Source organism: Schistocerca piceifrons, chromosome 2 (genome assembly GCF_021461385.2).
Source record: "Schistocerca piceifrons isolate TAMUIC-IGC-003096 chromosome 2, iqSchPice1.1, whole genome shotgun sequence".
Taxonomy (NCBI): domain Eukaryota; kingdom Metazoa; phylum Arthropoda; class Insecta; order Orthoptera; family Acrididae; genus Schistocerca; species Schistocerca piceifrons.
In genome coordinates, this window is record NC_060139.1 from 914,700,770 (window position 1) to 914,717,277 (window position 16,508).

Sequence of the window (16,508 nt, forward strand, 5' to 3'; positions counted from 1 at the left end):
TAAAATTCTATGCTCAAAATGTACATTCTCAGAAATTTCTTCCTTAAATTCCGACCTATGTTTGATACTAGTAGACTTCTTTCGCCCGGAATAACCTTTTTGCTGGTGCTACTCGGCCTTTTATATCCTCCTTGCTCCGTCCGTCGGTGGTTATTTTGCTGGATAGGTAGCAGAATTCCTTAACTTCATCTACTTCGTGATCACCAGTTATGATGTTAAGATTCTCACTATTCTCATATTTCCTATTTCTCATTACTTCCGTCTTTCTCCGATTTATTCTCAATCTATTATCTGACTCATTAGACTCTTCATTCTATCGGTAGGTCCCGTAATTCTTTTTCATTTTCACTAAATGTAACAACATCATAACTGAATTTTAACTCTGATATCCTTTCACACTGAATTTTAATCCCACTCTTGAACCTTTCTTTTATTTTCGTCGTTGCCTCTTCGACGTATAGATGGAACAGCAGGAGCGACAGGCAACATCCCTGTCTTACATCCTTTTTAATCGGAGCATTTCGTTCTTGGTATTCCACTCTTACTGTGCCCGCTTGGTTCTTGTACGCATTGTATATTAACCGTCTTTCCCTACAACGTACCCCTATTTTTCTCAGGATTTCAAGTATGTTCCACTATTTTACGCTGTCTAACGGTTCTTCCAGTTCAACAGATCCTCTGAATATGTCTTGATTTTTCTTCAGTCTTACTTCCTTTATCAACCGTAACATCAGAACTGCCTGTCTTGAGCCTTTACCTTTCCTAAAGACAAACTGATCATCATCTAACAGATCCTCAGTTTTCTTTCCCATTCTTTTCCATTGTTTTTATTAGTATCTGGAATGCACGAGTTGTTACGCTGATTGTGCGATAATTCTCACACTTGTCGACTATGGCAATCTTCATAACTGTGTGGATGACGTTTTTCGGAAAGTATGATTGTTTATCACCAGTCTCATACATCCTCCACAGCAACGTAAATAATCGATCTGTTGCCACTTCGTGACGTGCCGCCTCAAACAGCGCGGCCGCATGACTTTCTGAAAGCCACAGATCAAGGTAGTCAGTTACATCCTGTATTTCTTGAATTCCGAAAAGCATTTGACTCAGTATCTGACCTACGATTGTTATCAAAAGTACTATCGTATGGGATAACGAGCGAAATTTGTGACTAGACTGGCGATTTTCTTGTAGGGAGGACGCAACATGTTATCTTAGATGGACAGTGATTGACATATGGAGAGCGAACTTCGGGTGTACTTCACTGAACTCTTTTCGGTCCCTTGCTGTTCGTGCTGTACATGAATTACCTTGCGGACAATATTAACAGATTTTTCGCGGATGATGCAAGTATCTGTAAGGAATTATTGCTTGGATAAAGCTGCACAAGTAATCAGGCAATATTAATAAGTTTTCAAGGCGGCGCAAGGGTTTGGAAAATTGCTTTAAATGTCCAGAAATGTAAAATCATGCTCTTCACAAGTCGACAAAACATACATCCTATGAATATAACATCAATGAGTCACAGGTGAATTCGGTAAACTCATAGCAAATACCTGGGTGTAGCACTTAGTAAGGACATGAAAGGCGGCCTTGGGTTTGTTGGCAGAATTTTTTTTTTTTCTTGGTCATCAGTCTACTGACTGGTTTGATGCGGCCCGCCACGAATTCCTTTCCTGTGCTAACCTCTTCATCTCAGAGTAGCACTTGCAACCTACGTCCTCAATTATTTGCTTGACGTATTCCAATCTCTGTCTTCCTCTACAGTTTTTGCCCTCTACAGCTCCCTCTAGTACCATGGAAGTCATTCCCTCATGTCTTAGCAGATGTCCTATCATCCTGTCCCTTCTCCTTATCAGTGTTTTCCACATATTCCTTTCTTCTCCGATTCTGCGTAGAACCTCCTCATTCCTTACCTTATCAGTCCACCTAATTTTCAACATTCGTCTATAGCACCACATCTCAAATGCTTCGATTCTCTTCTGTTCCGGTTTTCCCACAGTCCATGTTTCACTACCATACAAAGCTGTACTCCAGACGTACATCCTCAGAAATTTCTTCCTCAAATTAAGGCCGGTATTTGATATTAGTAGACTTCTCTTGGCCAGAAATGCCTTTTTCGCCATAGCGAGTCCGCTTTGGATGTCCTCCTTGCTCCGTCCGTCACTGGTTATTTTACTGCCTAGGTAGCAGAATTCCTTAACTTCATTGACATCGTGACCATCAATCCTGATGTTAAGTTTCTCGCTGTTCTCATTTCTACTACTTCTCATTACCTTCGTCTTTGTCCGATTTACTCTCAAACCATACTGTGTACTCATTAGACTGTTCATTCCGTTCAGCAGATCATTTAATTCTTCTTCACTTTCACTCAGGATAGCAATGTCATCAGCGAATCGTATCATTGATATACTTTCACCTTGTATTTTAATTCCACTCCTGAACCTTTCTTTTATTTCCATCATTGCTTCCTCGATGTACAGATTGACGAGTAGGGGCGAAAGGCTACAGCCTTGTCTTACACCCTTCTTAATACAAGCACTTCGTTCTTGATCGTCCACTCTTATTATTCCCTCTTGGTTGTTGTACATATTGTATATGACCCATCTCTCCCTATAGCTTACCCCTACTTTTTTCAGAATCTCGAACAGCTTGCACCATTTTATATTGTCGAACGCTTTTTCCAGGTCGACAAATCCTGTGAAAGTGTCTTGATTTTTCTTTAGCCTTGCTTCCTTTATTAGCCGTAACGTCAGAATTGCCTCTCTCGTCCCTTTTCTTTTCCTAAAGCCAAACTGATCGTCACCTAGCGCATTCTCAATTTTCTTTTCCATTCTTCTGTATATTATTCTTGTAAGCAGCTTCGATGCATGAACTGTTAAGCTGATTGTGCGATAATTCTCGCACTTGTCAGCTCTTGCCGTCTTCGGAATTGTGTGGATGATGCTTTTCCGAAAGTCAAATGGAATGTCGCCAGACTCATATATTCTACACACCAACGTGAATAGTCGTTTTGTTGCCACTTCCCCCAATGATTTTAGAAATTCTGATGGAATATTATCTATCCCTTCTGCCTTATTTGACCGTAAGTCCTCCAAAGCTCTTTTAAATTCCGATTCTAATAGTGGATCTCCTATCTCTTCTAAATCGACTCCTGTTTCTTCTTCTATCACATCAGACAAATCTTCACCCTCATAGAGGCTTTCAATGTATTCTTTCCACCTATCTGCTCTCTCCTCTGCATTTAACAGTGGAATTCCCGTTGCACTCTTAATGTTACCACCGTTGCTTTTAATGTCATCAAAGGTTGTTTTGAATTTCCTGTATGCTGAGTCTGTCCTTCCGACAATCATATCTTTTTCGATGTCTTCACATTTTTCCTGCAGCCACTTCGTCTTAGCTTCCCTGCACTTCCTATTTATTTTATTCCTCAGCGACTTATATTTCTTTATTCCTGATTTTCCCGGAACATGTTTGTACTTCCTCCTTTCATCAATCAACTGAAGTATTTCTTCTGTTACCCATGCTTTCTTCGCAGCTACCTTCTTTGTACCTATGTTTTCCTTCCCAACTTCTGTGATGGCCCTTTCTAGAGATGTCCATTCCTCTTCAACTGTACTGCCTACTGCCTACTGCGCTATTCCTTATTGCTGTATCTATAGCGTTAGAGAACTTCAAACGTATCTCGTCATTCCTTAGTGCTTCCGTATCCCACTTCTTTGCGTATTGATTCTTCCCGACTAATGTCTTGAACTTCAGCCTACTCTTCATCACTACTATATTGTGATCTGAGTCCATATCTGCTCCTGGGTACGCCTTACAATTCAGTATCTGATTTCGGAATCTCTGTCTGACCATGATGTAATCTAATTGAAATCTTCCCGTATCTCCCGGCCTTTTCCAAGTATACCTCCTCCTCTTGTGATTCTTGAACAGGGTATTCGCTATTACTAGCTGAAATTTGTTACAGAACTCAATCAGTCTTTCTCCTCTTTCATTCCTTGTCCCAAGCCCATATTCTCCTGTAACCTTTTCTTCTACTCCTTCCCCTACAACTGCATTCCAGTCGCCCATGACTATTAGATTTTCGTCCCCCTTTACATACTGCATTACCCTTTCAATATCCTCATACACTTTCTCTATCTGTTCATATTCAGCTTGCGACGTCGGCATGTATACCTGAACTATCGTTGTCGATGTTGGTCTGCCGTCGATTCTGATTAGAACAACCCGGTCACTGAACTGTTCACAGTAACACAACCTCTGCCCTACCTTCCTATTCATAACGAATCCTACACCTGTTATACCATTTTCTGCCGCTGTTGATATTACCCGATACTCGTCTGACCAGAAATCCTTGTCTTCCTTCCACTTCACTTCACTGACCCCTAATATATCTAGATTGTGCCTTTGCATTTCCCTTTTCAGATTTTCTAGTTTCCCTACCACGTTCAAGCTTCTGACATTCCACGCCCCGACTCGTAGAACGTTATCCTTTCGTTTATTATTCAATCTTTTTCTCATGGTAACCTCCCCCTTGGCAGTCCCCTCCCGAATGGGGGACTATTCCGGAATCTTTTGATAATGGAGAGATCATCATAACACTTCTTCAATTACAAGCCACATGTCCTGTGGATACACGTTACGTGTCTTTAATGCAGTGGTTTCCATTGCCTTCTGCATCCTCATGTCGTTGATCATTGCTGATTCTTCCGCCTTTAGGGGCAATTTCCCACCCCTAGGACAAGAGAGTGCCCTGAACCTCTATCCGCTCCTCCGCCCTCTTTGACAAGGCCGTTGCAGAATGAGGCTGACTTCTTATGCCGGAAGTCTTCGGCCGCCAATGCTGATTATTTATCAAAATTTAGGCAGTGGCGGGGATCGAACCCGGGACCAAAGAAGTTTTAATTATGAATCAAAGACACTACCCCTTTTTTTTCATTTTCTTTTTTTTTTTTAATCTCATTTTGTTCGGTTTTGTTCGTTGTGTCTGCTCGGGGTGGACGCCGTAAGACATCCATTTATGTTCGTTGTTGATCGATTGACTCAGTTTGTTTATTACAGAGGGCACGTAGCCCTCTTACCAAAATTTAGACCACGGGTATATTAGGGAAATGCAATCAGCCTACAAGAGGAAGTTGTTTACATATCACTCGTGTGACCCATCCTAGGTTATTGCTCGAGAGTGTGGGACCCGGACCAAATAGGATTGACAGGAGGTATTAACGCATACATAGAAGAGCAGCACGAATTGTCACAGGTCTGTTTGACCCATGGCAGAGTTTCACACAGATATTGAAAGAACTGAACTCACTGTTGACACTACATTTGATGGCAGGCAACCTTTCCAGGTATTCGTCAAATCCAAACCCATCCATCGGATGACCAAAGAGTATGACATGATTCATCACTCCATATCGCTCGTTTCCGTTCATCCATTGTCCCAGGGGCGTCGCCCTAAGTCTCAGGCATCTCTTAGCATTAACTACAGAAATGTGTGGCATATGTTGTTCCCCCGTTATTTTTAACTGCCTACACACAGTCATTGTGCTATCTGGACTGCTTACACTGCTTTGTAACTCACAAGTGATTCCTTCTGGTGATTTCATGCTAATTTTTAGAACCACCTCCGCAGTGTTCTATGGTCCATGTCTGCAAGTACATGTGTCTGCCTTTTTCTGGTTTATCTTTCTTCTTGTTTCCACTTTACAGTCAGATCGTCAGTTGTCGACTTGTACGGCTTAACAATGACTGAAACGTCGCTGATGGATTTGTTACTCAGGTAACATCCAATGAATAGTCCACGTTCAAAGTCTGCTGACCGACATGTCCTGCTATTAGTGGTTCTCTACTGATTATACAATACTCCACATCTCGTTTTATACTGGTGGGTCCACCTCAAAAAATGGCTCTGAGCACTATGGGACTCAACTGCTGAGGTCATTAGTCCCCTAGAACTTAGAACTAGTTAAACCTAACTAACCTAAGAACATCACAAACATCCATGCCCGAGTCAGGATTCGAACCTGCGACCGTAGCGGGCTTGCGGTTCCAGACTGCAGCGCCTTTAACCGCACGGCCACTTCGGCCTGCTGGATCCACCTCCTGTGACCTCTTGCGGTCAATTCTACAAAACATAGTGTCCACATACTTTTAACCAGATAATGTCATTTTAGACGCTTCAAATGTGACGTTTATTTTGTGCGAAGTGTCGAACAACCCTAGCAGATGACAGCCGTAGTAAACCATCAAAATGGCGTCTGCGCAAGACACTCGACACAAGAAACGTGTTGTAATTGAATTATTGTTTACGGAAAAGGAAACCGTGGTGAAAAACCATAAACGCTTCTGTGCAATGTACGGTAACGATGAAGTTGAAGGAGTAATGAGAAGTTAAAGCGTAAGCAAGTGCATAGAGTGAACTGCATGAACAGTCACGTTTTGGACGTGCTGACATAGCCACTGCTCTCGACATGGTGAATCGCGCGGATGGCAATTAACATGCAGACCGGCGCATCAAAACTCACCACACCTGGTCACTCATTTGGAACCTTTAAGAAATTTCGATGGGTCAGGACAGAAACAGTGAAGTAAAATATGAAAATAACCTTTAACAAACCGTCTTGCATTCAGTATTATTCCAAAATATGAATTATTAAGACAAATTCGCCTGCAGCTACAATCGTTGAAGAGAAGAGCAGCTTGTTTTGGATTAAAACTGAAATTAGAGACACATTTAGGGTAAAGAATATTAAAGTAACGAAGTGTATAAATTTATTGAACTTACTTCGATGATGTTTAATGCGATAAATTTAAAAATAATCACCTTGCAGGACTACATAAAAGACAAGCATCTAAGAAAAATTAATTCTTTGATTAATAACGATAAAAACACAGGGTGGTATGAGAAAAATTAATGAGAACCAAACAAGGTTTTAAAAACTTGGAAGAGCATTAACAAGAAAGTAACTTCTGGACTATCTATGCTCACGAAAGCAAACAAAGCCAGACACACTTGTTTTCATCAGATATGGTCATTGTAGTAATAGAACTGTATACATTTTTTATGAAAATGGGTTTTCTGAAATAACAAAAGACCCCATTATGATGATTCAAATAAAATTTCAAAATTTCATAGATGACAAAAATTTCATGTCTATGCCGAAAGAAAATGAACGTCAAGAAGTGATGAACCCACAATACCTATACTGAGAGCTCAACTGAAACTGAATGTGGCGGATATTTCTGTTAGATCTATTGTAAGTAACATCAATTGCCCATCTTACGAGCTAGACATTTTCAGATGAAGCAAAACTGGCATCATTAGACATTAAAAACCATTATACAAACATTGCCATCAAAGAGACAGTGTCATTGATGTTAATATATTTAAATAACAATGAACTAGCGGTTTATAGCGTATCTTAAGACTGTGTTACATTTTAGTTGCTTTCCTTACAGTAATACGATATGCTGCAAGAAGCTACGTTGTATATCCGTGGCGGGCATTGGCCTCGTGTGCAATATAATTTTTGCTTAGCAGGTTACCGTGGTAACGTATAAACACCCTAACAGCTCAGTAAAATAGGCGACAGAGGGAATTTTTCAGTATTCTGGCTGCTGATATTGGCCTTTTAAACTTTTTAAATTTATTAGTAGACTGTAAGCAATTTTAAATTACGTTTTCGTATACAATATGAGTATCTTCTGTTTTTACACTAGCGGTTCGAGGGGTTTGGTCGTTTTTATTAATGACACATGAAGATCAGTGGGTGAAGGTTCCATTTTATGACGCCTAGCCTTTATTATCTAGTCACCAGTATACGACGGGTCGACTGCCAGTTGGTACAACAAAGCGGCGCCGTGCGCTAGCTCCTCGCAGCATCTGCGTAACACATAATTCTACACCGTAACTCATGTTGCTTTTATGTTGGATATTATGGTTGTTAAGTGTACGTCATACATGACACCATGACACATTGTAAATGTGAACAGTTTAAGATATTTAACATTGTTTTTGGAAATATCTGGAAAACTACAAATCGGACTAAAAAAAGTTTTTTGTCTCAAAGGCGCATATCGAGTGATGCCATATTATTCGAAGGGGGGGGGGGGGGGCTGTACAGGGTCAACTTTAAAATCTTAAATAGGAAACCACATTCTCATCGTCTGTTCGAAATTTTCGTGAAAATATATTTAGCTTTTGTATCTTTTTTTTTTCGTCGTCTGATAGATGGCGCTGTAACCAACAAATACCAAAATGAATTAAAAATCACCAGCAAATGATAATATCTCAAGAAATATACATCAGACTAGGAACGTAGGAGGTTCTAAAGGCAGATGTCGCTGAAATGGAAAGCAGCTGGAACAATTTAATGGTTTGTTTGTCAACGAATTGAAGCTAGTTTGAACGTTACCCAGGAACTGTGAAAGAAATTACGCAATAATATCGACAAAGTAGCGAAATATATTCTGGGGAATCAAGTTCGTTTGCTATAAAAACCGTTTTCCCACTAAAGGTTTCATAATAACTGTCATTCAGATCCTCAGTGATCCTAATACGGTGTATTTTTCTTGAAATATTATCGCTTTTCAACGGTTTTTAAGTCATTTTGACATTTTTTCGGTTACAGTGCCATCCATCACGCAACAAAATAAAAGCTAAATTCAGAAGTAACTTATTTTTCCCCTGATAATCCGGATTCCCCTCCCACTCTAATGTTTACCACTTTTCATCCTTTTCTCCTTGTTTTACGCCGTGTGAGATGCAGTGACTGTGTGTGGCAACGCGACAGAGGTGGGAGTGAGTTAGTTAGTGTCATTTCGTAGGTTTTTTCTCCTCATGGTGTGACAACATCTTTAGCCCTTTTATCTACATTCAATTCCTTTAACATTTCTAAGGGCGCTGATAACAACGCTGATGAGCGCACGTAAACTCCAAACACACACACACACACACACACACACACACACACACACACACACACAGAGAGAGAGAGAGAGAGTCTCTCTCTCTCTCTCTCTCTCTCTCTCTCTCTCTCACTCCCTTGATCTGGGGACGGGGGTCGAGCTTGGTGTTACTGAATGTTCCCCTCTGAGACGAACAACTTTTAATACAATTTTTTTAAATTCGATTTACAGTTTTCCAGGTATTTTCACTAACAGTTTTAGATGGCGAGCCCTGTAAATTTCAGAGTCTTGGTCTGACGACGGTCGTAAAGACCGAAACTGGTAACCAGAATAAAAAATGAATATTTATTTCGATCAGGATTACTTTTTATTAAAACAAAAAGGATGCATCACTTTTAGCCAGAAAGAGAAAGGCTATTACTGAAGTGGCACTACCAGGAATTACCCAGAAAGAAATTCAAGATAGTTCCCTCTACTGGGAAAGTCAGGGTAACAGTCTTTTGGGATAGTGATAGTATCATTCTCGTCGGTGTGCTGCCAAAACGTTCAGTCAGTAATTCAGAGACAAATGCGAAGACTCTGAACTGATTCAAGAACTATTTCTGACGTGTTCTGTATGACGAGAATCCACAAGAAATCTTGTTCCAACGCGACAATGCACACCTACACACATGTCTCAGAAGCCAGAAGCCCATCTCCAAATTGGGCTGGACATCACTGCCTAATCCAGACATGTCGCACTTCCACCTGGTTGGGCCACTTAAGTAATCACCATGACCGACACACTATGAAGATGATGAGGTAATTTGTGCACTTAATCATGGCTACGATCACAGGACCAAAGTTTTTATGAATAGGGAATACCGGCTATTAGGCAACGTTGCCATAAGGTCACAAAAGGTGATGGAGAGTACTTAGAAGAATAGTACAGGGCTATTACAAATGATTGAAGCGATTTCATAAATTCACTGTAGCTCCATTCGTTGACATATGGTCACGACACACTACAGATACGTAGAAAAACTCATAAAGTTTTGTTCGGCTGAAGCCGCACTTCAGGTTTCTGCCGCCAGAGCGCTCGAGAGCGCAGAGAGACAAAACGGCGACAGGAGCCGAGAAAGCGTATGTTGTGCTTGAAATGCACTCACACCAGTCAGTCGTAACAGTACAACGAATCTTCAGCACGAAGTTCAACAAAGATCCACCAACTGCTAACTCCATTCGGCGATGGTATGCGCAGTTTAAAGCTTCTGGATGCCTCTGTAAGGGGAAATCAACTGGTCGGCCTGCAGTGAGCGAAGAAACGGTTGAACGCGTGCGGGCAACTTTCACGCGTAGCCCGCGGAAGTCGACGAATAAAGCAAGCAGGGAGCTAAACGTACCACAGCCGACGGTTTGGAAAATCTTACGGGAAAGGCTAAAGCAGAAACCTTACCGTTTACAATTGCTACAAGCCCTGACACCCGATGACAAAGTCAAACGCTTTGAATTTTCGGCGCGGTTGCAACAGCTCATGGAAGAGGATGCGTTCAGTGCGAAACTTGTTTTCAGTGATGAAGCAACATTTTTTCTTAATGGTAAAGTGAACAGACACAATGTGCGAATCTGGGCGGTAGAGAATCCTCATGCATTCGTGCAGCAAATTCGCAATTCACCAAAAGTTAACGTGTTTTGTGCAATCTCACGGTTTAAGGTTTACGGCCGCTTTTTCTTCTGCGAAAAAAACGTTACAGGACACGTGTATCTGGACATGCTGGAAAATTGGCTCATGCCACAACTGGAGACCGACAGCGCCGACTTCATCTTTCAACAGGATGGTGCTCCACCGCACTTCCATCATTATGTTCGGCAATTCTTAAACAGGAGATTGGAAAACCGATGGATCGGTCGTGGTGGAGATCGTGATCAGCAATTCATGTCATGGCCTCCACGCTCTCCCGACTTAACCCCATGCGATTTCTTTCTGTGGGGTTATGTGAAAGATTCAGTGTTTAAACCTGCTCTACCAAGAAACGTGCCAGAACAGCGAGCTCGCATCAACGATGCTTTCGAACTCATTGATGGGGACATGCTGCGCCGAGTGTGGGAGGAACTTGATTATCGGCTTGATGTCTGCCGAATCACTAAACGGGCACATTTCGAACATTTGTGAATGCCTAAAAAGCTTTTTAAGTTTTTGTATGTGTGTGCAAAGCATTGTGAAAATATCTCAAATAATAAAGTTATTGTAGAGCTGTGAAATCGCTTCAATCATTTGTAATAAGCCTGTACATGTAGAAGAAATGTTGATAATGTTGTCAGTGCTACGTAGAAAAATAATACATGTAGAAGAAATGTTGGCTAATATTGTCACCAAATTCTAACTCTTAAAAATAAATATGTTTAGAACGATCCTCGTATGTGATTCACACTTGCCGGCCTTTCCACATCAGCACAAAACAACGATTTATACAAAATTCTGCAACCGCGCTGCCGGGTTTTAGCGAGCGATATGTAGGCTAGCTTCGACCGAGATCCGCCTTGACCCATCGATAGGTTGTGCGCCACAGTGAAGCCGTGTCTGTGCTGCGACGGCGGGGGCGGCGGGGAGGGAGCGGCGGCCCGGGGCTTCCCCGGCGGCGGGGGCTTCGCCGGCGCCCGCCGTCCCGGAGGCTCAGACCGCCGCTGACCGCCGCCCCCGCAGCCGCGCCTCTGCTGTGCCTCCGCCGCCGCTCCAGACAGACTCTGCACTCTCTCGTCTCTACACACAGCCGCGCAGCCACCAGCCGTCGGGACGGCAGGTAACTGGACTAATGACCACCAACTTACTGGAGACGTAGCTTCTCACGATATCCACACCTTCATCCTCCATCCAACAGACTCTGCTGACACTGGGCACTATGTTGCTGTCTGTAGCGAGAGCAGTCTACAGGCAGTGGTGTGACCCATAGAAGTGTAGTAGCACCAATAAAGTTATAGGTATACATAGGCTTATCGGTTGGTATTTATTCTAATGTCAGACTTATTGTAGGTAACACAGGTAAACTAAATAATACATGTTTATTACTTTTTAAGGTTCTGTTCCTCAATCGGTAAAAACGAAACTCTTACAGAAACAGTTTGTTGTCCTTCTGTCCGTTGGACTGTTCAAAACTATTCTTCTCAAGAACGGGTTGACGTACCAAGTTGAAATTTATGTCAGATATTAAGGTCTACGGTCCCTCGACAACGTAAAGTAATTAAACTTCCAAGTCAATGCAATCAAAAGATAAGGTCATTTTATGTAATGTATTTTGATACTCGTAAACTTATTCATCAAAACCTCTAGGCTACTTCCCGTTCACTAGAATCATAAAATTTGTCCAGAAGCAGGATTCACACTACAACCAAAGAAAAATATCAGAAAACTGTTAATCTGTACCTATACCACACGAAAAAAGTTGTTATTTGTTATCAGACTTCCTATCTGTCCATTTATTAAACCCCTTTTCTTGTCAGGAACGGGTAGATGTATCAAGCTGAAATTTATGCACATATTAAGAGCTATGGTCCCTTGGCGGTATAATAAACGTTAGCTTCTAAGTCAGGGCAATCAAAAGATATGGCAATTTATTTCATATTGTTTGATACTCGCAAACCCATTCATCAAAACCCCTAGGGTACCTCCCGTTGGTACAGAACCATGACATTTGGAAACAAGACAGTTTTCACAGTACAAGTAAAGGAAAAAATATGAAATTGTTAATTTGTATTCATATTAAGATCCCTTTTTCTCAGAAATCGATGAGGTATCAAGTCACCACCCTTGGTGTAATAACTGCAATCTTTTGAGTCAATGCAATCAAAAGATGTCACCCATTTTAATACTCGCAGAGTCACTCATTACAACCTACAGCGAGCTTCCCTCCATGTAGAATCATGAAATATGGGAAGAATAAAGGTTTGGCCGTACAAGTAAAGAAAAAAACACCCGAAAATTGCTAATTTGTAATTATATCACACAAGAAAAATATTTATTTTCTCATTTGTTGTTTTACTTCAAATTAAAACATTCTAGAAAGTATTGGAATCTCCTGGGTCGACATCTCATCAATAGCAGGTAAAAATTGTCGATGATCTCGACTGGTGGGATGGATAGACTTTCTGTGAACATAATTAAGTTTGTACTGAAGCTTCAGAGTCCTACTAAATCGTAACCATCCTTTTTAGGTAATAGTTCTTTGCTAAAGCTGATGGTTTTGTTAGGTCTGAATCCATATCGAAAGTACGGTCGTGAGGGGTATCAAGCGAAATCAGTGACTGGATTGAGGATTTTTCGATAGGGAAGACGCAGCAAGTTATCTTGGATAGAGAGCAATCGACAAATGTAGAATTAAATTTGGGTGTACCCCAGGGAAATGTGTTGGCACCTTGATGTACATGTTGCACATTAATGACCTTGCAGACAATATTAACAGTAACCTCACAATTTTTGCAAATAATAAAATACTGTCTGAAAATAGCTGCACAAATATTCAGTCAGATATTGATATAATTTCAAAGTGGTGCAAAGATTGGTAACTGTTCAAAGTCGTAAAACTGCGCACCTCACAAAACGAAGAAACGTAGTATCCTTTGGCTACAGTATCAAAGAATCGCAGATGGAATCGGGAAACTCATACAAGTACGTGGGTGTAACACTTTGTAGGGATATGAAATGTAACGATCTCGTAAGCTCAGTCGTAGGTAAGGCAGATGTCAAGCTTTATTTTATTCCTAGAATACTGGGGATATGCAATCAGTACATCAAGGATGTTGCTTACTAATCAATCGTGCGACCTATTCTATAATATTTCTCATATGCGAGGGCTCCATACTATATAGGACTACCAAAGCACATCGAAGGGTCACACAAGTGTCTGCAAATTTGTTTGTCTAACCGGAGAGTGTGGAATGTTGAAAAATCTCATTTGGCAGACGCTTGAAAATGAGCGCAAAATATCGCGCGAAAGTGTACTTACAAAATTTCTAGAGCACCAAAATGTAGAGAAACTGTTCATCCCCCTCCGCATCTTCCCGTGAGGAACGTGCAGACAAAATTACACTAGCTGCTGCTCGCACAGACGCATTTAAGCAATCATTCTTCTCGCAATCATGCGTGAACGGGAGGGGAAGAAGCCCTAATGACTGATAAAACAGGAGGCATCTCTGCCATGAGCTTCACTGTCGTTTGCGCGACGGATGTAGATTGTAGATGTGGATATGTATTTCATCTCAGTCTTTTTCTATCACCTTCAGTTTTGCCTTATGGTGACTTCGCCATACACTGCAAAATATCCAAAACACGTTAATTTTAATGAAAAGTGGTAAAGGTCGACATATCGAATAAAACTTTTTTTCACCGTAGCTGATGTGTATTAACAACACAGTTTTGAAAGCATTTAAATATGTCGACTGAGCGAATTATATTGCAATCATATCTGGTTACGTGAAATAACTAAACAACTGTTTTCAAATTCTATTTCAGAAGTAACATAACCGACGTTTTCATTTCGTGGTCTTAATTTCGACTGCATGCTAAAAAGGTTTGGAAAAAGAAAGAAAAAGTATCTGAAGTAATATCATTTTATTTCTTCAGTACAGCACTATTCCAAAAGATTGTTATGCAGTACATTTTCGATCTTTACTAAAGTTGAACGTAGAAAACTACTCAATTTTTCTTCAGCTTATTTACAAAACTGTGAATACCTGTTTTCGCTTCATAAGAATGTGCCTACAGATTGCACGTGGTGCGCACTATCGACAGCTCTGCCTTATCGTCCTCTGAAAAACGTCCTTCATAGAAAACGAAGGCTGCGTCTTCATCACCAGGCTTCCTTTTTCCCACAACTAGATCCATATCACTTATTCTAAATAATCTTTTCTCCAGTAATGAATTCCCTGAAGAACTGTCTTTCTTCTCGTTTTTCATAATCTTTCCTTTGGGTTTTTTTTCTTCTCTATTTCGGATTTTTAAATTTTTTTGTTCAGATCTGGTAACGAGTAGTCTCGTCCTATTGTCGGCCCTTATTCTTTAAAACAAACGTAGCTTTTTTCAAGAATTCTGATAAAAAATACGACTAAGACTAGCTTTATTTAACTCTATAGTGTTAGATTCAAATAACAGTCGAAGTTTAGACGAATGTATGGTTTCACATTTGGAGTTATGTACGGGATGCCGTAACAAATAAGTCTGAATTTATTTGACAGTCCAGGAGATATTTTATAATATACTTAAAACGATAGGCTAGTACCAACATGTAATTTATGGTAAAATGGAGAACACATATACTTTAATGTACGGAGAGGACCGAAAAAACATCTATTTGCTGTATTGACATAAAAAGATGCTCTGAGTTGAGTGTTTCCTGGTCAAATAGCTTTAACTAAAGCACTGTTTGACATTTCGTTCACGAGGACGTCATCATCTTCCAGCACCTAAAAACCCGCTAGTCCGATTGTAGGCCATACTCGGTATTTTGAACTTCTCTTCTAATTATTGGCTCTGAACACTATGGGACTTAACTTCTGAGGTCATCAGTCCCCTAGAACTTAGAACTACTTAAGCCTAACTAACCTATGACATCACACACACCCATGCCCGAGGCAGGATTCGAACCTGCGACCGTAGCGGTAGCGCGGTTCCAGACTGTAGCGCCTAGAACCGCACGGCCGGCTCTTCTAATTATTCAATTTTTCAATGTGAACAAAGAGATTATTGAAGTACAGCCAAGAAAACACATTTTATTACATAAGATTATGCGTCCATTGGTTTACATTTCTTTCCTTTTCTCGTTAAAGCATCCAGTGCAGCTTTTTCTCCAATGAACTGCATTTTTTAAGTCACGGTTAATTGTCCAGCAATAGTCTCCCATTATACTGGTATTCCAGCCGTCCACATTTTCAGGGAAAAGGAATCTTCTCAAAAAGTGAGTCCTGAGACCCATCAAACAGCCGAACGTCTTGAACTGGTCCTTCATTTTATCTACAGTATAACCACACGGTCCAGTCACATTAATGTGACGTCAAAGTGCAATAACCACTCGCAACGGCAGGTGGTGCACTAGACGTGAAGAGTATACAGGGTGAAAAGTATTTAAACCGACAAACTCTGGGAGGTTGTAGGGGACATCAAAACAAATATTTTTCCCTAACGTCATTTTTTCCTATGAGGATTATTTGAACCGGCGGAGGCCGTATTACGCTCTTCAGTTGTTAGAGGCCGTATTAGGATCTTCAGTTGTTAGAGGTCGTATTACGCTCTACAGTTGTAGGAAACTGCTATCCACCAGTGTAGTAGTGCATTGTCTCTGTTTACTAATGGAGCGATACCCCTGGAGTGAGTACACTGATACGGTTGGTGCGTACTACGTAGCGCACCACAACGGACGAGCTGCACAGCGGGTTTATCAACAACAATATCCTAATCGCCGTATCCCGCATCATACGACCTTTGCTGCTGTGAACCAACGTCTGCGTGAGACCGAGTCAGTTAGCAGATTACCTGGACAGGGACGCCGTCGCACTTTAAGAACGCTGCAATTTGAGGAAGCTGTCTTGGAGCATGTGAAGGGGCATCCTTCAATCAGCACTCGTGCAAT

General features: G+C 41.1%; 1 protein-coding gene across 2 annotated transcripts in view; it reads left to right on the forward strand.

Annotated features, from left to right (window-relative positions):
• Window positions 1-11,567: 11,567 nt before the first annotated feature.
• The window catches only part of LOC124776478 (neither inactivation nor afterpotential protein C), a 372,945-nt gene continuing 368,004 nt past the window's right edge, over window positions 11,568-16,508 (forward strand). For both annotated transcript variants that reach the window (XM_047251492.1, XM_047251493.1), the window contains exon 1: window positions 11,568-11,690. The gene's annotated coding sequence lies outside the window, so the exon portion shown is untranslated. The remainder of the gene's footprint in view (window positions 11,691-16,508) is intronic.